Source organism: Triturus cristatus, chromosome 10 (genome assembly GCF_964204655.1).
Source record: "Triturus cristatus chromosome 10, aTriCri1.1, whole genome shotgun sequence".
Taxonomy (NCBI): domain Eukaryota; kingdom Metazoa; phylum Chordata; class Amphibia; order Caudata; family Salamandridae; genus Triturus; species Triturus cristatus.
The window spans coordinates 311,323,184-311,344,145 of NC_140593.1; the positions used below are offsets into that span (position 1 = coordinate 311,323,184).

The following is a 20,962-nucleotide window of genomic DNA, read 5'->3' on the forward strand; positions in this document are numbered from 1 at the left end:
TGTCACAGGACTACGCCACTAAATCGCTGGCTTATGCAGATGCCATCGCAATTGTGACATCTGAACCTAATACGGCCATGATTGCTATTGAAAGAGAGGCGAGCCAATTTGGTATGGTGTCCGGTTATGCACTTAATAAAGGCAAAACACAGACTGTGTTAAACAGGAAAAGCGAAATGAGGGATCCACATGTGGTGGAACAAGCTACTTATCTAGGAGTCTGCATAACATCTGATCTGGATAATCTGGTTAATCTAAATCTGAAACCTATGACAGCTACAATGCAGAAAGATCTCCAGCGCCTAGATAATTTACATCTCTCTATTATTGGAAGAGTGAATGCAATTAAAATGGTCTTCTTTCCCAAAATTCTATATCTATTTAGGGCAATTTCCCTAGAATTCTCATCTTCCTGGTTTAAACCAATAGAACGGATGTTCTCAAATTTTATATGGGCATATTCACAACCTCGGAGGGCATTTAGGCTCCTTACTTTACATAAGGATAGAGGAGGATTAGCTCTCCCAAATCTAAAAGCATATTATTGGGCAACAGTGCTATTATATAGCAATGAGCTATTACAGAACACTAGGGGAGTGGAAGAGAGAGAGGACCATATGCGTTCTATATTTCAATTACTTTTAGGCCGTGAGAGCAGAGGGTATCTTTGGCAACATCTACACGATAGCTACCACAAAAAAGTTAAATTTAAAACATTATTTAGCGGATTCAAGGTATGGAAGGCAGTTAGAAAAACGCTTGGTATAGGGAGATTGTCCTTCTACACCCCCCTAGAAAATAATCGACTACTTCCAGAAATATTTAATGATAGCTATATGCACAAATTTCTGGACGTGGGAATAGTTCAAATAGGCCGTCTCCTCTCCTCGGGTGGGATTCAGTCTTTTGAAGAACTGAGAAATAATTTTGGTCTGGCTTCGCGGGACATTTTCAAGTATCTTCAAATTAGGGACTTCTTGTCACGTAAGGTAGGGGGGAGGGTGGGGGTGTTTGAAAAAGACAATTTAGTTGAAACACTAACGCATGGCAAAAGAAATACTATTGGGGGGATTTATTCTCTTATCAATGCACTGTTTCCGGATGATATGGTAAAAACCTCGCAGAAATGGCAAGAGAAAGTTGGAATGTCAAATGACGAGTTTAATTACGCTTTTCAAATGTCACAAACAATACTCTTGTCAACCAAATTGCAAGCACAATTTTTTAAAACCTGTTTTTTTTTTATACTATACACCAGATAAAATAGCCAAATGGGGAAGTGGCAAGAGTACGTGTTGTCCTAGATGCAGCCTCTATAGTGCTGACTCTGTGCATATCTTCTCTACTTGTGATGGATTAATATCTATCAAACAAGAGATTGGAAGATTTCTATCCACAGTTTTGCAAAGCCCGATAGTTTTATCTAGCGATGTTATTCTACTTGGAGCAGCAGATCCTAGCAATGCCAGAGTAGGGCATGAACTCATCTTTATAGCTATGGCTGTCTTTAGGCTATGCATCGCCTCAGCATGGCTGGACGCCACTGCTCCGTCATTCCAACAATGGTTAGCCAGATTTCTTGCCTTGTTTAAATATTGAAATTGCCATTTATAAATGGAAGGGCAGGAAGCGATATAAAAGAGGGTTAAAAATGTGGACTCCCCTATTAGAATGGCGCCAGTCTCAATGCAGTAATTATATGTATCTCTAGCTTAAGCTGGAGCTAGGAATAACAAGGCTTTGAATGTTGTGAGTTAATAAATGTAAATTTATGCATACTTGTCTGACTGGTGGGTGGGGGGGAATTCTCAAGGCTGGAGCTTTTGCTCTTCAGCTGGGAGTGCAGTGACCTCCAGGGGTTGGTTCTACGGCTATACTTTATGAGGTCTTAAGATGTATATAAAAGACACAGACACATGATGTTAATTTCAAATGCTTAATTGAGAAGATAATGCGGATAGTGATTTACTAGTCAATGATGAAATGCTATATTGATATTTACACATGGCCTTTGATTACAGTGACATGTTAGTGGATTTAACATGTAAATTATTCGTCTTTTATTGTGATGAAATTTTCACAAGGTCAATAGGCTTGCCAGGTCAGTCGGGCAATTGCAGGGAGGCCTCTGGAGCTTGATGTGTCCCTGTAGGTCAGAACAGGAGGCCAGTCAACTGACCCTTGGAGTCACTCAGATGAGCCTGGGATGAAGAGAGCAAGTCCAGTCCTCCTTCTCAGAGAGCAGGGCAAGACTTAAGCAGCAGGGCAGCGCTTTCGGGGAACAAAGCAGTCTTTATTGTGTATTGTTCTTTGGTCCAGAAGTACACTTAAGAGCTGGTCAGAAGGTACAATATTTATACCTGCTGTCAGCCTTTGAAGTGGGAGACACTTCTAAACTTCCCCCCACATCCGGAAATTTCCTTCCTTCCCTACCCAGGCTCCAAGAAATCTATGGTGACAAAAGACTGGTGTCAAATTCTTTGTGAGTGTGCTGGAGGTAGCCCCTTTAAAATGTAAGTGTGGCAGAGAACAGATTCACCCCCCCCATCTTGCCAACACCTAGCCCTTCTCTGTCTCGCTATCTAGGAGGCATACACAAAGGTCAACTGCCAACTATTCACAGTCATGTGAGCCAGGTCACAAACTGCAGCAAAAAATTGACCTTTCTAAAAGTTGCATTTCCAGAATTGTGACTTAAAATCTGACTTTACCATTAAAGAGGATTTTAAATTACAATTCCTTTGAGAAAAAAACATGATATTTTCTACCTGTTCCCAATCAAACGTTCGCACGTATTTATAGTTTGGGGAGTTTTATATTGCGCAACTCAAACCAAAGGTATCAGAGCACTTTACATGAGCACCAGTTAGGTTACAGATGGACACATCTGTTTTTTTAGGCACGAGGAGATTAAGTGATTTGCCCAGAATCACAGGATGTTGAGTGTTCCTGCCGAGACTCGAACCTGGTTCCCCAGCTTCGAGGTTGACTGCTCTAGCCGTTAGGCTAATAAGGTAACCCAATGTTATCCTATGGGAGAGGTAGACCTCACAATAGTGAAAACAAATTTGGGAGTTTTTCATTAACAGGACCTATAAACGTTCAAAGTACATGTCCACCTTTTAAAATACACTGCAAGTTGCCCTATGGGCTGTTTAGGGTCTACCTTAGGGTTGACATATATATTACAAAGGAAGGTTAGGCCCGGCAAAAGATGTATTTTGCCAGGTCGAATTGGCAGTTTAAAACTGCCCACAGGTTGCAATGGCAGGCCTGAAACATGTTTTAAAGAGCTTCTTAAGTGGCTGGCACAATACGTGCTGCAGGCCCACTAGTAGCATTCAATTTACAGACCGCGGCTCCATTTTGTACCAAGTTACTAGGAACTTATAAGTAAACTAAATGCACCAATTGGGTGTAAGCCAGTTTTACCATGTTTAGAGAAGTGCGCGCAAGCACATTAGAGCTGGTTAACAGTGGTAAAGTGCACAGAGTGTTAAAGCAAACAAAAACGAAATTCAGAAAAGCAGGAGGGGTGAAGGCAAAATGCTTGGGGGTGATACTGCAGAGAGGGCCAACACCATCCAAACAGTGACCTATACACGTGTTGCTTTTACCACTCCAGTAACCCCTGAAGGGATGACCGATAGTGTTTTGTCCTAATGGAACAACCCAGACATCAAAAATACTATGGGATTTAATTGCTGGGGATTCTAAGGAAGATTTATGTGACCCTGCTAATGAGTATTCTTGAGGATTGGGGTTGTTGACTCCTGAATACTTTGAAGGTTGTTATGCATGGCTACCACTGGAAGCCTCTATAGTTTACATCAGATTCTAAATCTGGTAATTTACTCCTACGATGTAGCAACAGTTAATGACAAGTCTGGTTACACACTGTTGCTACATCATAAAGGCCTTTGAGGCAAGGCTGTGCTGGTTATCTGCTTTGACTGAAAGCAGTAAGCACTACTGCAGAAGGATAAAGCAAAGCATGGAAGGTGATGGGTGTTGTATAAGGATAACAAAAAGAGTATGCTGTTCCTACGTGGGAAATTAGGGAGAGGGAAAACGGGGGGAGGGGGCTTTTGTGTGGGGGAAAGAAGGGGTAAATGGGTAAAAGTAAGGGGGTTACAACCAGGTGCTAGAAAGAGAGAACACGTAGTTGCAATGGGATTGCTCCAATAAGGAGCAAGGGCCCTCACGCACCCCGAGGGGTGTAATGCTTCATCATAGGGCAGCTCCTCGTTGTTCCGGCGCTGCAATGCCCAACCGGCCAGCGAGGACGCTCTCTGCCGGAGGTCTTTATTACATCGACAGGACTAAACCTTTTAGAAAGACAAACCAACTGTTTGTAGCTTTCTCTCCACCTCATAAAGGAAAGCCCATCTCCAAAGCTGGAATTGCCAGGTGGATAGTGAAATGCATTCAAATATTCTACCAGAAGGCAAAACGCACATTAACAATTCCCCCTAGAGCTCGCTCAACACGCAAACTAGGGGCTTCCATGGCATTCTTAGGGAACATTCCCCTAGAAGACATTTGTAAAGCAGCGACATGGTCTACTACACACACCTTCACCAAACACTATTGTGTAGACGTGCAGGCGAAGCACCAAGCTTCTGTAGGCCAGGCTGTTCTTAAGACACTTTTCCAAACCACCGCAACAAATATAGGTGACCACCGCTAGGGGGTACACTGCTGTACAGTCTATGCAAAAGTATAAATTCTGCAGCTCATATGCTTCAAACGGAAAATTCTACTTACCAGTATGCATCTGTTCTTGGCATGTAGCGCTGCAGAATATCATACACCCACCCGCCTCCCCGGAACCTGTATCTGTTCCAGTGTTATCTTACTTATATAAATTCACATGGACATCTTTTCTGTTTCTTACACACTCCATCATTTCCCCATCATGGCGAAAAACAATCTGTGGATGGAGTCGTTGCCAATGGCACTATCGTCCAAGGGAGGAATCACCTATCTCATGACTACAAAAGACTTCTTCCAAGACAACAACAAGGTGCAAGCATCCGAGCCCAACACCAGATGGCGATCTATGCAAAAGTATGAATTCTGCAGCTCATATGCCTCGAACATGATATTTAGGTCCTGATGAAATGCCTAGATCGGCTTGGACTGTATAGGGCATGAAACATGCCGACCCCCTGCACTCCTTACACATTCATTTGAACTGAAGCGGGTATAATTCCCCCTCTGCAGTCCACGACTTACCAGTCGATGTTTTTACTCATGGCACAATAACCCAGTGAATAAACTACCCTTGGAGATCCTTGTAGCCATTTTTAAATCACACTCACTTTATCCCACCTCTACTCACTACACATAAGCCCCCTCCAATAACTCTTAGCTTCACAATGGCAACCAGAGTAGTCCTCCGGCAAAAGGCCCTCTCCCGGGGCCCGTTGGGCATTGCAGTGCCAGCCCAATGAGGAGCTGCCCTATGATGAAGCATGACACCCTTCGGGGTGTGAGGACCCTTGCTTCTTACTGGAGCAATCCCATTGCAACTACACATTTTCTCTTTCCAACACCTGGTTGTAACCCCCTTACTATGACCCGTTTACCCCTTCTTTCCCCACACAAAAGACCACTCACCCCCGTTTTCCTTCTCCCTAATCTCCCACATAGGAACAGCATACTCTTTGTTTTCCACAACTGCATGGGGCCTGTGTGCTGGACCTCCCAAGCCCCTGTCCCTCCTTGTGAAATTCATGTTGTATGACAGGTAAGGTATTCTTTTTCAAATTTAGAGCATGGAGAAGAGGACAGGTTATGTATGGTTCCCCCGTTACTAGACTGACAATGCTTTGCAGTTGAAAGCAGTGTCAGATTATTTTGGGGTTCACACAAGATAAAATTTATAGATGGGTAATTGGGGGTTCTGAGTGACATCATAGACAACTTGAGCTTCACCTTGGATGTCTATTTGACATCACTCAGAACCCTCAGTAAAAAAACATCCTTGTAATTTACTGTTACCCATCTATAATTCTACCTATGTAGGGCTGACGAACATTTGTTAACAAATACAAGTCGTGTCCTAAAGCGAAGACATATATAAACCTAAACAACATTGGGTGCTATCTTAAATTGCAATCAGAATGCAGCGTGGAAGCAGTCATGAGGATAACTGGCCAAGATGATCACCTATCTTGACTTAGTAAAAGACTTCTTCTGTAACCTATGGTCCAAAGTTAATAGGTTCACTTGTCCCTTTTCCCTTTAACCACATCCTATGTTTCCTTTCACTACCTTTTCATCGTAACTTTTAAAGGAAACATTGTTATATTTTCTTGTTAGCATCGATTATCGCTTCTTCAAAACCCTTCGGAGGTATGTCTGTTTCCTCGTAATTATAATGTTATTGAATATTCCACGCATATTTCAGTTTTTTGTCCTTCACTATATCTAAAATGTATTCAGGTTTTTGTTTCCTTTTACCTATGAAGAGTCGGGGTGTATTCGAGAGGGAGCAGTTTAGAGTGTGGAACTTTCGTCCGAAAACCTGTCATTTCTGAAGGAGGCCACAGGGCACCGCAGCAGAGCTGTCTACTTTCAGCTGTGTGTGCCACCTGAAAGGTTAGGTCATGGTTTTGATGCTCAAAATCTTAAGTTTGTACTTCTTTTTCTTTGCAAGCAAAAGGACAATATGTTGACATTTTGCTCTTTTTTCGTTTCCAATTACAAATCTGGCGTTTTCATAAAGGAATGGAAATGAAATCGAAATCCAACCAAAAAAGAGACCCTATCAGTGTTGATAAACAGAATCTAGGCAAGTTAAACAAAAATTGCATGCGTCGGTGTGACACAACCAACACTGAAAAGGCGGCTTTCTGCTTCAATGATGAGAATGCTGGAGGTGCTTCTGCGCGCTGAGCCTTGCGAACCTAGAGAAGTGTGGCAGCAAAAGACGCCCTACTGCTCCTGGTGGCAACCTGTAACATTTGAGCTTGTAATTCCACAAATAACTGCAAAAGTGTATCCACAGTTGATCTCAAATCAAAAGCAACTTCCGTTTCTGTGGTCACGTTTTTAGAAAAAGTAGAAAACTTTGGGATGTTTTGAGATTTTGAAACTTTCTTCCTTAGGTGAGATTTCTCTATGGGAAGGCTACTGTTTCCCAGTGGTAAGGGAGTTGCAGTTTATGGTATTTCCAAATTTCTACGTCAAATGCATTAGATCCGCAGCTCCTTAAATCGCACTTGCTCGCCACGCAACCAGACCCTACACCGGACCCTGATCTCGCCTCATTGAACTACTCCGAATGGCTTCACAATACATTGAATACTCTGGTCCCACTAAAAAAAAGCCTCCAAAAATCGACACACCCCTTCTGCTCCATGGTTCTCAGAGGCTCTCAGACAAGAGAAGCAAATATGTAGAAACCTTGAGACATTGGCGGAAAGACTATGGTAATAATGAAAAAATCCGCTACAAAGACGCACTTATTAAAATAAACTGCTCATTGTGCAGGAGAAAAGTAAATACTACATTGTACAGATACAATCTGCTCAAGACTCTAACAAACAACTATATCAGGAAGTAGCCAAACTATAAGGGCAAACATCGAATCCCTCCATAGCTCCTTCACAAGCTCTATGCAACTCAGCTCTCAGATGGTCAGCTCTCAAATCATGACATTTCTGAACCCTCTCCCTCCTTCTCAGAATTTGATAGCACCTCACCTGACCAGATTACAAACTTAATCTCCATTGTTAAATCAGGATCCGCCACGGACCCCTGCCCACCTGCTATTCTAAAACCCATCTCTGATCTCATAGCCCCCAGCCTCTCTGACATCTGCAACCCGATGTTCAAGACAGGCATCTACCCGCGGATATGGAAAAAAGCCATTATCAAGCCTTTGCTAAAAAAACACAATCTTGACCCTACTGTTACAAAGAATTACAGACCCATAGCTAGCCTTCCATTCCCAGCAAAAATCTTCGAAAAGGTCATGAACTCCCAACTATCCAAATACATTAAAGATAATAACCTCCTTGACAAGCAATTTGGTTTCCGCAAGCGCCATGGAACCGAGACAGCGCTTATTAAGGCACCAGAGGAGATTAGGATGATACTGGATCAGGAGGGTGCCGCTGTTCTCATACTGTTGGACCTCTCAGCAGCATTTGACACGGTCGACCATGTCACCCTGATCGACCGTGTCACAAACATAAGTATCAGACACACAGCCAGAGCCCTCCTGACCTCCTTCCTCACCAACCGTACCCAATCAATGAGTCTCGGCACCTTCAACTCCCCACAACTCGCCCTCCCGTGCGGCTTCCCACAAGGATCCTCACTGAGTCAGACACTATTTAATATCTATGTGTCGGACCTGACCAGGATCATCAAAGCACACAGGATGGGTCTTACGTCCTACGCTGATGACACACAATTGGTGCTTGCAGTGCACAATGATGGAGGGGCAGTAGCAGCTAATTTCCAGTAAGGCATGATGGCCATCAGCACATGGATGGCCAATAATTGCCTAAAACTGAACTCTGAAAAAACAGAGGAAATGATTTTTGGCTAATTGCTACCAGGCTGGTCCCCCTCCTGGTGGCCTTCCAAACTGGGACCCACTTCACTCCCGGTATCTAAGGTCAGAAACCTGGGTGTCATATTTGACGACAAGCTGTCCTTTGTACCTTATGTTAACTCTGTGGTCTCATCTTCATTCCCAAAACTTAGAATGATAAAAAAAATCTCTTACCTTTCCTCCTACTCAGTGCTGGAAAGACCCTAGTGAGTACTTTGGTCATGTATACTATTGACTACTGTAATGGTCTCTTCATAAATGCACAGAACCAAATCCTTCATAAACTACAGCTGGTCCAGAATTCGGCGACCAGAATCTTATCAGGAGCCCTCCAAGTACAAATCCATCTAAAAAATACTCGGACACTATCACTGTCTCCCGATAAAAAAACGTTTCAAATTCAAGGCCCTCTGCATCGCTTATAAAGCATCGCGCAACTCCGGACCGTTGTTCCTGAAGGAAGCCCTGGGTGCTTACATCCCCAACAGGTCTCTACGGTGATCCACTTGCTAAGGGTCCCCAGCACAAAGACAGCCTCATGGGGTGACAAACTATTCACTGTCGCCACAGCCAAGCTATGGAATTCTCTTCCAATCCACATCAAATCTAGCCCAACCCTACTTGCCTTCAGAAAAATGACAAAAACATGGCTATTCAGCCAATAGTCTATATTCTCTGGTCTTGCTTGCTGTCCTTAGCGCCGAGACACCCACGGGTATTTGCGCGCTTTACAAATTGTATAAATAAATAAATAATTATTCTTGGCTTCATTTTATTCGACTTAGATACATCTCCTCTTTCAGTAAAGTGTATTTCCATTTAAAAGTGTCCTCTAATTTTTGTTTTGAGGGTATTTCTATGGATAGATTTTTCGTTTGAATTGTTAATCCATTTTACGGTTCTATGTGTAACTTACCAAAAACGAACTTGATGAAACCGGATCTGAAGATCCATTTTCGCTAACAGGTTTCAATTAGTTTTTCTATATTGATGACCTTCATCAGGTTGAGAAAAAAAAACAAGCTGGTGAATGTCTTATTGCGGAAAATCTCCTGTGAAATATTTTTTTTGCTAATCAAATTATCCCTCATGAACTGTTTTCTTCATTTCTTTCCGTGTAACCCTCCATCCTGATCAAACCTGTGTCCTTTTTTTTTTCATCAGAAAGGGACTTCCCCCATTACCCCTTATTCTCATCTCTTTTTTTTGGGGGGGGGGCTTAGATCCCACCCTACACACCCACCCCTGTAGCACTGCAGAGACCTTCCCAAAGGAATAAAACACGTAGAAGTAAAACCACTCCTAAAAAAAAACATCTGCAGACTTGGAGGAGCTCAAGAACTACCAGCCCATCTCCCTGCACCATTTTCCTGCCAAAGTTCTAGAAAAAGCGATCAACCATTTAAAGAATAACCACCTACTGGATCCATCGCAATCAAGATTCCATGCAAATTGCAGCACAGAAACCGCCCTAATCGCAGCCACGGACGACATCAGGGCTCTCCTAGACCAAGGAGAAACCACGGTCCTGATCCTCCTCGACCTCTCCGCTGCCTGACACTGTATCCTGCAACACCCTCCTAAAAAGACTCCAACAGATGGGGGATCCAAGGGGACGCCCTCCAATGGATCTCATCCATCTTCATTGGAAGAGCATAGAGCACCCGCCATCTGCCCTACACCTTGTGGCATCTCCCAAGGGTCCTCAATAAGCTCCTCCCTGTTCAACACCGATATGGCCCCCTCTGGCCAAACTATTCAATACCTATGGTATGAACATCATATCATATGCAGACAACACTCAGCTCATCCTCTTCCTATCCGCAGACCCCGCTAACACCAAGGCCAACTTCCACCTGTGCATGACATGTGTCACCAACTGTGTGCAAAACAACTGCCTCAAACTCAACTTCGACAAAACAGAGGTCTTCAGGAGCAACATATCCCCGTAGGATGACTCTTAGTGGCCAGCAGAGATGGAACCTTTACAGTGGCGTAGCTAGACCCTTTACCGCCCGCGACATAAGAGGGTAAGAACATGGAGGGGAGGGGGGGGGGGGGGGAGTGCTGGCAAATCCTGCGTTTGCCTCCCTGCGACTGCTACCCCACGACGGACGCCACCCCACCCCCCCTCTTGCTACACCACTAGACCTTCACCAACACCTACAGAACACACCAGGAACGTAGGCATCAAACTAGACGGCAAACTCACCATTAAAAAGTAGATATACGCAGAATCATCAACCTGCTTCTTCACTTTCTGCATGCTCCGGAAAATGTTCAAGTGGCTCCCCACCGACACCAGATGCACAGTCACCTAAGCCCTTGTCACTAGATGCCTGTACTATGGCAACACACTCTACCCAAGTATCACCGCACAGCTGCTAAACAGACTCCAGACCATTCAGAACTAACCTGTCAGGCTTGTCCTTGACCTCTCGAGGCAAGCCCACATCACCCCTCACATCAGAGCACTTCACTGGCTTCCATCCAGAAAAGGTGCCTGTTCAAGATGCTAACCCATAACTATAGGGCTCTGCACAACCAAGGACCCGCCTAAATCAACCACTGGTTAAAATTCCACCAACCCCTCAGACAACTGTGCTCCACCTCCATTGCCAACACTCCCCGCCAAAACAGAAGCGGTGGCTGCTCTTTTCTCCTACTTGGCCACCAAGGCCTGGAACGCCCCTCGCCCACCCTGCAGGAATTTAGGAAAGGTCTGAAAACCAGGCTGTTTGATTAAACTACACCATCAGCATCAACCCCCCAGCACCTGGATAACCTCACTGGTGATAAGCAGTGCTTTACAAATCCAGTTTGATTTCCTCACCCCACGTCTGTTACTACTCTCTGGACTCCTACCAGACTTTCCCCACCCGTCCATGTTTACAGTACTTTTGATCTTCTCTTTCTGTTGCTAACTTCTTTTTTTCCCTCATCTACTCTTCTTTTTTCCCTCTGGGTTTGCAGTACAGGAGGAAACCTTTTGGTTACTTTTCCCTTTCCTAACATCAAAATAATTATTCATACAAATCCCTTTAGTAATTTTAAGAGGTTTTTGTTATATTATATTCCAGATCGGGGATTTTTCAGAAATTGATTTTCATATTTATGTTGTTGCCTAAACCCGACTTCTGTCTGCCTGGTTCTGTCAGGCTGGCGGTCTTCACTATGGAAATATGAGGTAGAACCACGATGAAGGTCTTTACAAGCACTTCACAGCAAGGACGTTTTAAGCATCAATTCAGTCAATTTCTAGATCCAATATTCTATAGATATCAACATGAAAACATATAAAAAATGCAATAAAATACAGGTTTTACTTTTCAACAAACTGGGTTCTGCACAACCCTTTTCATAAGAAATTGTGATCTAATCAAGCGCAGTCCATGCTAATATATTCTCGAATGGGTGGTCAGGTAATGAACTATTGGCAGGCTTAGTTAAATATTTGTCAGTGACAATTCAACATTTCGAGATCATTGGACAACTATAAAATTGAAAATGCTAATGAAGTGAGGAGAAACGCTAATATGCAATGCCTATTCAGTAAGACAAATATGGGAGGGGCATTACTTGGAGGAATACAACTAACATTACATAGAGTCGAGAAATTACTGTTTTTCAATAGAGGGCAGCTCTTATAAATCTAGGTAGTGTCATACAGCTAACACTCCAGATGAATTAAAAAAATAACTGGTGGTCATCTGTGCGGGACTGCGGTTTGATGCCAATGAGGAAAGCAGTTTTCCAGCTGAATGCAATTCATGTATTTTTTTCTAGCATGACTGGCGGGCCAGAGAGCTGCAGAGATATCTCCTGGAAGTGTGGCTGATTTGGAGACTGTTTGTCAAAAATGAGGTACCGCTGTACAAAAGATATTTTATGCGGACAGCTATTTCAGGATGTTGAAGTTAAGTCTTCTTCTGAAGGCTTCTTCTGAAGAATCAGCGGGAATTTGCTACCGATTAGGCAAAAACTGGCACATCCCACTAATTACGTATGATTGGGTGTCTTTTTGGTTTTCTTGTAGCTGTATGTTAATATGCTGTCCTAGCTGTAAGGGACAGAAGAGCTCTTTACCGAGGGCATTTTGGCTGCACCTTGAGTATCATGAGCAAGAGGTGTGTGCTAGGGTTGAGGATGAATTTCAGAAACCAGGTTCTGATAAGGAAGGAGAATGGCAAGAAAAACAGCTAGTGAGATTAAAACCCTGTTCTCCAAGTTGGGAGGTCAGCAGATCGAAAGGGTGGTTTCCTTTTCTGGGTGCCATTCTTTATGTGGACGGTTTGACTGCCATTCACAAAGACTTTCCGATTAAGAAACAAAGCACTATATGTGGCATAATTTCCTGGAAATTATTTCATTCGAAGCAACAGGAGATGGAAACTGGGCTAAGTGAAGATGTTTATCTTGGAAGTTGAAACTGGATGACATACTAAGAAAATTTGTGAGGGAAAAACTACCAATTTCGTTTTTCCCCCATTGTAACCTTTTAGATCCATAGGCTAACATGGGAATACTTTAATAAAGTATAACTACTGATAGGGGTGCACAAAAATAATATTTAAAGGGCTTGAAACAATGGTAACGATAACTCCAACAATTTACCGCTGTTGAATGTACCATAGCTAGTGCAGAAAATAAGTTATTAACCTTTCCTTCCCATGAGCCAATATCCAGGAGGTAAGTGGCCAGAATAGAGACAGAGGTTATCTGGTAGGGAGAGATCTGCACCTGCAGAGAACTGGTCAGGAAGGGGGCTGGGTAATCAAACTACTCTTCAAAGAGAGCAGGACGGTAAGAATGCAAGCCAGGCCAACCCCATGTCCTTACCCTCTAGCCAGATGGGACCACCATGAGTGGAATTTGCAGAGGGTCTGGAAGGGGGAGTGTTAAGGGAAAGGAGCCACACCAGTATGTTGGCTCAGCCAGGACTTCACTTCACAGAGAAAGATTCTCCATTTTGAATTTTAAAGTGCAGTACTTTGTTGGACAAAAATATGCCTCACTATGGAGGAAGCTGCCATGCTTTTCGGTGGCACCTTGCACCCAACTGGACAGTGGTGCCCCCCACTTGTCGCCCGAGCACATAAGGAAAAATATGTTACAGCTACATAGCAACTCAGATCTGCTGCCTGAAACTACAAGGAGGAGGACTGACCTGCTGGAACACTGGCCTGCACCAAGAGAACTGCACCCCGAATGACAGCACCTGCTACACACAAAGGAACTACAGCTCTAAGGACTTTGCCTTGCTTCAAAAAGAGAAGCAATGGAATCCCTGAAAGCAACAGGTTAAAAGAGCCTCGCCTGCCTCATCTTCAGCAAGAAGAACACAGCTGACCACCTTTAGCTGGACTTTAAAGGATTTGGCCAGGTGCACTGTGGGAATTGTAGTCCCAACTTCCAAGGAGCAACTCAGAGACTCCAAATGTTAGGCACAACATTTGGAATAAGCTCCATAAGGTGACTGACCTGATGTCGAGATTCAAACAGACTACCTTGCACCGTGACCTGGCCTGGATTTTAGGTTCGTCACACTGAAAGCACCAGAGCTCAAGACTTCTAAGAGTTGACTGGGGGCTTCCTTCGGAACCAAGCTGATGAAGTCGCTCTGAATCTGACCTGCTGGAGATTCCCAATCGACGGCGAGAGAAAATACTCCAGAATAGTTTCTCAGTGCAAAGGTAAAATTTTGACTGAAGCTTCCCGCTTAGTGTATCTGACAAGAGCTCCATCACAGTCGGCCTCAAACTTTGACTTTGTCCAGGTCAAGCGTGACCAGATGTCCCAATATGTCGCTTTTGGGTTATTAAGCACTAGAACGTGTTTATTCATAAAATCATAGCTCCGGCTCACTAAATTAGATTTTTGTTGTTTTGTGAAGATAAAAATAATTCCTATTTTTATAAATTGGTGTTGGATTTTTATTGAGAATTAGTTCTTACTTATTCAATTTATTGGTGTTTTTCAAATGCTTTACACAGCAATCTCCTAAGTTAAGCTTGCCTGTTCGTTGCCAGCTACCAGCGGTTGAGCAAGGGAATAATTCACTGAGGCCTTGTCTGGACCTGATATTGTGTTGGTGGCCTTATTGCTAGTGGTAGGTGCAGACTTAACCCCACTAATAAAACACATTTGGTTTTCAGCGGTCAGGATACATACTTGCGTTTGACTTACATCATACAGTAAATTACGTTAAGATCTTTAAATATCCTCTAAATTTATTTAGAAAAAAATTCTGAGTTTTGAAATTTGGACTAAACTGTTTTGGATTCAATTTTCGATTTTTCTAAATTGTTCTATATCTGTTTGCAAAGTTTTTTCTTGACCCAAAACTAGGGATACCATAAAGCTGGATCTGTCTAATCTAACTAACCTCGCATTAGCTGAAGTGAGAGGAGAGTGTAAAGCCAGGGAGCTACCTGCTGCTCATAGAATCAGAAAGGCAGAGTTGGGTAGGTCCCTTAAGGCCTGGGCAGATTCTGCTCCAGAGAATGAAGGGAAGGGGGTGAACGACCCCTCCAACAACCTCCAGGTGGAGAATGACAACGTGTCCCTTGCTTCTAGTACTAGGTTCAGACACTCAGCCAATGGTGAGAGAAGAGGCTCCAACAACGAGAACTTAGAGGTGTCCCTTAAAGAGAGAGAGAGAGCTGGAAGCTCAACTTGCTTAAATAGTGGTAGAGAAGAAGCTGGACCTAGCTAAGAGGAAGTGGGCAAAGGACGAAGAGAAAGGAAATGGTGGCAGCGGAGAAGAAAAGGAGATGTCCACAAAGTGGTGGGCTTGATCCCAGGGTTCACAAGGGGATAATTCACCCGTATGTAGAGGGGATGACATTGACACATGGCCGACTGTATTTGAAAGGGCTCTTAAGATGAGAAGGGTCCACTCCAATACTGGGGTTCACTCCTGTGGTGCTGATCCCAGTAGTTGGGAGAGATATGCTCCTGACCCTAGAGGGGGCGGACGTAGAATCCTACCCACACGAGGAAATGTCTAGTCAGGAAATGTTGTCTCACCCCAGAGCTGTACAGGATGAGGTTCGGGGGCACCCAGAAGGTAAATACACGGTTCTGGGTGGACTTTGTGGACACATCAGTGAAGGCACTGGAGGGATAGATTGAAGGTACCGAGTGAATACTTATTAGAGGCTGTACAATTTATTTCTTAAGGAGCACATCCTGACTCACTGTATATAAAAAAAGTTATGCCAGCACTTAGTGGACTCCGAGCTGTCTAGTCCTTAGGGAACTGGCGGAAACAACTGAAGAGTGGGTGTTTCTAATCTTCTAATCAACACCAGGGGCTGATCAGAGGAAGGGAGGACAGGTCCATCCCAGGGGAAAGATGACAAAAAAGCAAAAGGGTCCTCACAAGACCCACAAACACCTGTACTAGGGGGAAACCCTGCGAGGGCAGAACATTTCTTTGATACCTCAAAGGTGGGGAGATGTTTTGACTGTAATCAGCCAAGAGACAAAAGAGGAGATGCTGTCTGCATAAAGAAGCCCCACACTGGTGGGCTGTCCATAGGGACCGTCAGTGTAGGTGTGGAAGTATATAAGAGATGGGGTAAGGGTTTGCAGAGGCAAACTTAGTTTTCCTAGGTGGGGTGGAAATTGCAGTCCTGGCAGCCTCGCCTCCCAGCATGGAGAGGTTTAGGCAGCATCCTAAAATTAATGGGACAGAAGTGGAAGCTCTGAGAGAAACAGTAGCCAGTGTGACCGTGGTCACAGAGAAACTTGTTTCTCCAGGGCAGATTATACCTGGTGTATTTCATCAAGCAATCTATGGAGATAACAGAACAAAACTCCATCCCATGGCAATGGTCAGTTTGGAACGGGGAGGTCTCACATGCCCTAAGCAAGTTGTTGTGTCTCCTGCACTCCCAGTAGACTGTCTATTGGGAAATGATCTTGAAGCGTCTGACTGGTCAGTGGTAGAGAGAATGGTCCATGAAAGGATGCTGGATCGCCCTGAGTAGGTATGTGCTGTGACTTGATCACAGACTGACAGAAGGGAAAGGGTGGACCCTGGAACAATGGGCCTAGCATCCAGTGACAAGAGAAAGGGCGCATGGTCTGGTGAGCCAGCCCAAAGAACTCCAGAGGGGCAGGTGGAATCTAACCCAAAGGGAGAGGATCTGACCTCTAAGGTAGGTATTCTACCCCTGCAAGACCTGTCCAACTTGGCAGAATTGCAAGAAGCTGGTGGACCCTCCAGAGAGGAGCTGTGTCAGGGACAGAGGGAGTGTCGCACGCTTGAGTGCCTGAGGCAGACTGACTCCAAGCAAGAAAATGTTATATCCAGGGAGTGATCTGAATATCTGAGTTCCCTCTCAATTGCTACTATGGATACTGATGGATCAGAGGTGAACACTACCAGTTTGTCTGCATATGCAGCTAAGATGTATGTTGAAGCATTGATCCTAAAAGAAACTAATTGCCCTCAATTTGTTAAATAGAGCTAATAGGGCACAAGATACAGTGCAAATAATAGTGGGGACAGAGGACATCCCTGGCGTGTTCGCCTCTTTATTTTTAAAATCCCAGAGATAAGACCACCACTGATGACCCGCGTTGACAAGTTGTGATACAGAGCCTGAATTCTACCCAACATCTGGAAACCAACGCACATTGCTACCACTGTTGACCATAAGAAGGGCCACGATACCCGATCAAACGCTTTTTCTGCATCGAGCAAGATCACACAAACGGACACACCTAATGCCCCTGCAACATCGAAGATAGCAACCGCCAGGTTAGTATGAGCCTAGTGTCTCGGTGTGGAACAAACCCTTGCTGAATACTGCCCACCCAACCTGCAATTCTGAGAGCAATATGATTCGCCAGAATTTTGGTGCAGATTTTAGCATTACAGTTTATCAATGAAATTGGCCGGTATGAAGAGCAGTTCAGCGGATCCTTTCCCTTCTTCAAAAAATTCTTGTGAAGGTCTCACCCGAAGACCTCAGGACATCCGCGGTCTCCTCAATGTACTTAACCAGTGCCAACAAAGAATTAAGAAGGATGCTCAAAAATGTTTTATAAAACGCTGATGATATGGCACCTGGCCCAGTGGCTTTCCCAGCCTGGAGTTGTTGAACTGCTCTCAAAACCACTGATCCCATAATAGTTGAATCCAGAATAGCCCAATCACTATCAGAAACTAGGTCTGTTACTGTGGGAGCAACATAGTGAATGATATCGTCCTGGGATGCTGCAGATGTTTCCCCATACATTGTTTCATAGTATGCTTTAAAGACCCTCAAACCCTTATAGGGCCCTGCTGGACTATGTTATTCACATCCAGTATGGAATCAATAGCATTCTTATTTGCCTGCTCCCCGATTTCTAGTGCTAGCATGCTTTCCCATTGCCTCACTATTTTCAAAGGTATTTAACCTAGACGCATTGGATGCTATGTCTACTTCCCCTCCACACTATCATCTGAATCTAAATTTTGGCACCTAAATGTTTCTGATAAACCTGCCACACGGCTACCTTTGTTCTCCTAAACTTTAGAGCCTCTGCGTGTGCATATTCCAGCTGAACAAAGCTCCTGCCAAAGGAATTCCTCCTACAAGCGCATAGCCTTGTTCCGATGAGAGAGAAGGCTAATCTGCCCCTGCCCCCGCCTTAATGGTATTCCAGACCACTGCTAGGGTAGTAGACCCTTGATTTTCTTGAAAGAAATGAGTCAGGGTCTCCCGCATATGCTCGCAGTAGCCACTGTTAGTTAGCAATGAGCGATCAAACGTCCACTTTTTAGCCCTCCCTGCCTGCAGGCATCAACATCCCCGAGATAGAAAACCTAGCCACAGCAGATTATGATCTGAAAGTATGCGTGGGAACAGACGGGTTGAGCTATCCCTGGCCAATTTTTGCATGGCAAATATCATATCCAACCTAGATGAATGCTGATGGGGAGACGAGTAGTATGTATACCCTGGTAATGTTGCATGTGTGTATCGCCATCTATCGACTAACCCATATGTTTTCACCAGGGAATGTAGGGCGGCACATGTAACTATCTTCCTAGAAGCACAATGGATATTTGAGCTATCAAACTTGGAGAACATGGTCTCCACATATAATTATGGGATTTTTCCACATGGCTCTACCAGAGGCTGCTGAATAAGTGCAGGGTCAACCTCATTAGCACCGTACATACATACATGATATTGTTAGTTGCGACTGGCCTGATCTTAGACTAGCAATGATCCAACAAACCAACCTGTCTCTTTTTAGCTTTAAACATGTGCATGAGGCACTACTTGCTAATGTTGCTACCCATACGTTGGATTAAAGATTTCACAGACAGCCCACCGAACCAATGGCAATTCCTAAAACGAGGCCAAGAGCTTATAGCTGCTGGGGTCTGACTGAAAACACGCTCTATGTACTGAATGTGTGGTTATACGACCTTCTTGTTGTGTCAACCAGAGCACATGACACTACCCTGCCAGCACGGCACTGACTACACACATATGACAGCAGTAGCAGGCGCCAGAAAGTCTGGGGCAGTGGCACGAATATGCAGGGTATTGGCGTGCACACCCTGTAAGAAGCAGGGGTATGAGAAATAGAAAACAAAGGATCACAGTTAACCATCAAAAATAAAAACACAAGAGAGCGGTAACAACAACAAAAAAATAGGCTTTGGCAAAACTAACAGGTCTGTCGTGGACTGCCAGCCTTTTGGCTTTGTCAATGCTTATTTTGTCATGGTTTTTGCAAAAAAATTATTGTTGACAAAGCTGCAGAGCCCTAGTCTATCTAAAAGAAAACATTGCCTTATAGCAAAAATATTTCTGGGGTGGCAAAAAACACAATGGCGCCACAGTCCTTAGCACTTAAGGAAAAAACTATGTATGTGGTTGTGCTCCTTGAGAAAGCCTTGAAACCAAGGAGAGGGGCTCTATGAGTCCAAAGGGACAGAGCACCTGATAAACTAAATAGTTATAAAACAAAATTCCCTTTGAAACTATTCAATGTGTTCCTTCTAGAACTAATAGCACATTTACCCTTATGTCAAGCATACAGTTACGTACCAAAACCAATCATATAAAATTAAAATATAAAAAATGGAAATACTCTACTCAAGGTGTGAAAGTACTTATACACAGGTTTCAACATAAAACAATATAGAAATGACATCAAGGTATAAAAATACAATATACACAATATGTGGTCAGTTAAGGGACCTTAATAAAAAAAGATTAAAAACGCTCCTAGCAAGCTCAATAGATAAAAAATACATAGATAAGCAAACCCCCTGGAAAGGAAACTACATGAGACAATAAATCTTGCCTTTAGATCGTCAATTTGAACAGTATTTTGATAGAATCTAGCAGGGTAGGGCCTTCCCTGTCTAAATGGCCACTGTTACACCACAGATTTGACAAGAATCACTTCGTCAACGTGTTTCGGTGGTCGTAGATGAATAAGGCCACCTTCTTCAGGACTAACAATTTTGTCCCTTATCCACACATTAATTGTTCAACCGGTGCCTTTGCACTCAGTTTGGTATGGCTCCCACGAATGTGTGGAGAAGATTTACAATTTTATTGTAGGTCACTTTAATATGTTTTTATGTCGTCTATGAACCAACACCTGTTTCTTCGGTGGTTCAAACTCTGGTCGAAAACCTCCTTCAAATGAAGTAAAATTGTAGGCGAATACCCATTCTTTGTGTTAGCAAAAACCGGAACATGTCTCGACCAAAGTCTGAACCACCGAAGAAACAGGTGTTGGTTCATAGACGACATAAAAACATATTAAAGTGACCTACAATAAAATTGTAAATCTTCTCCACACATTCGTGGGAGCCATACCAAACTGAGTGCAAAGGCACCGGTTGAACAATTAATGTGTGGATAAGGGACAAAATTGTTAGTCCTGAAGAAGGTGGCCTTATTCATCTACGACCACCGAAACACGTTGACGAAGTGATTCTTGTCAAATCTGTGGTGTAACAGTGGCCATTTAGACAGGGAAGGCCCTACCCTGCTAGGTTCTGTCAAAATACTGTTCAAATTGACGATCTAAAGGCAAAATGTAACGTCTCATGTAGTTTCCTTTCCAGGGGGTTTGTTTATCTATGTATTTTGTATCTATTGAGCTTGCTAGGAGTGTTTTTAATCTTTTCTTATTGAGGTCCCTGAATTGACTCCACATTATGTATATTGTATTTTTAATGTATTTTTATATCTTGATGTAATTTCTATATTTTTTTTATTTTAAAACCTGTGCATAAGTACTTTCACACCTTGAGTAGAGTGGTTCCATTTTTTATATGATTGGTTTTGGTATGTAACTGTATGCTTGACATAAGGGTAAATATGCTATTAGTTCTAGAAGGAATACATTGAATAGTTC

General features: G+C 43.5%; 1 protein-coding gene across 5 annotated transcripts in view; it reads right to left on the reverse strand.

Annotated features, from left to right (window-relative positions):
* The window catches only part of SLC25A40 (solute carrier family 25 member 40), a 366,440-nt gene that overhangs the window by 224,894 nt on the left and 120,584 nt on the right, over window positions 1-20,962 (reverse strand). The window lies entirely within an intron of this gene.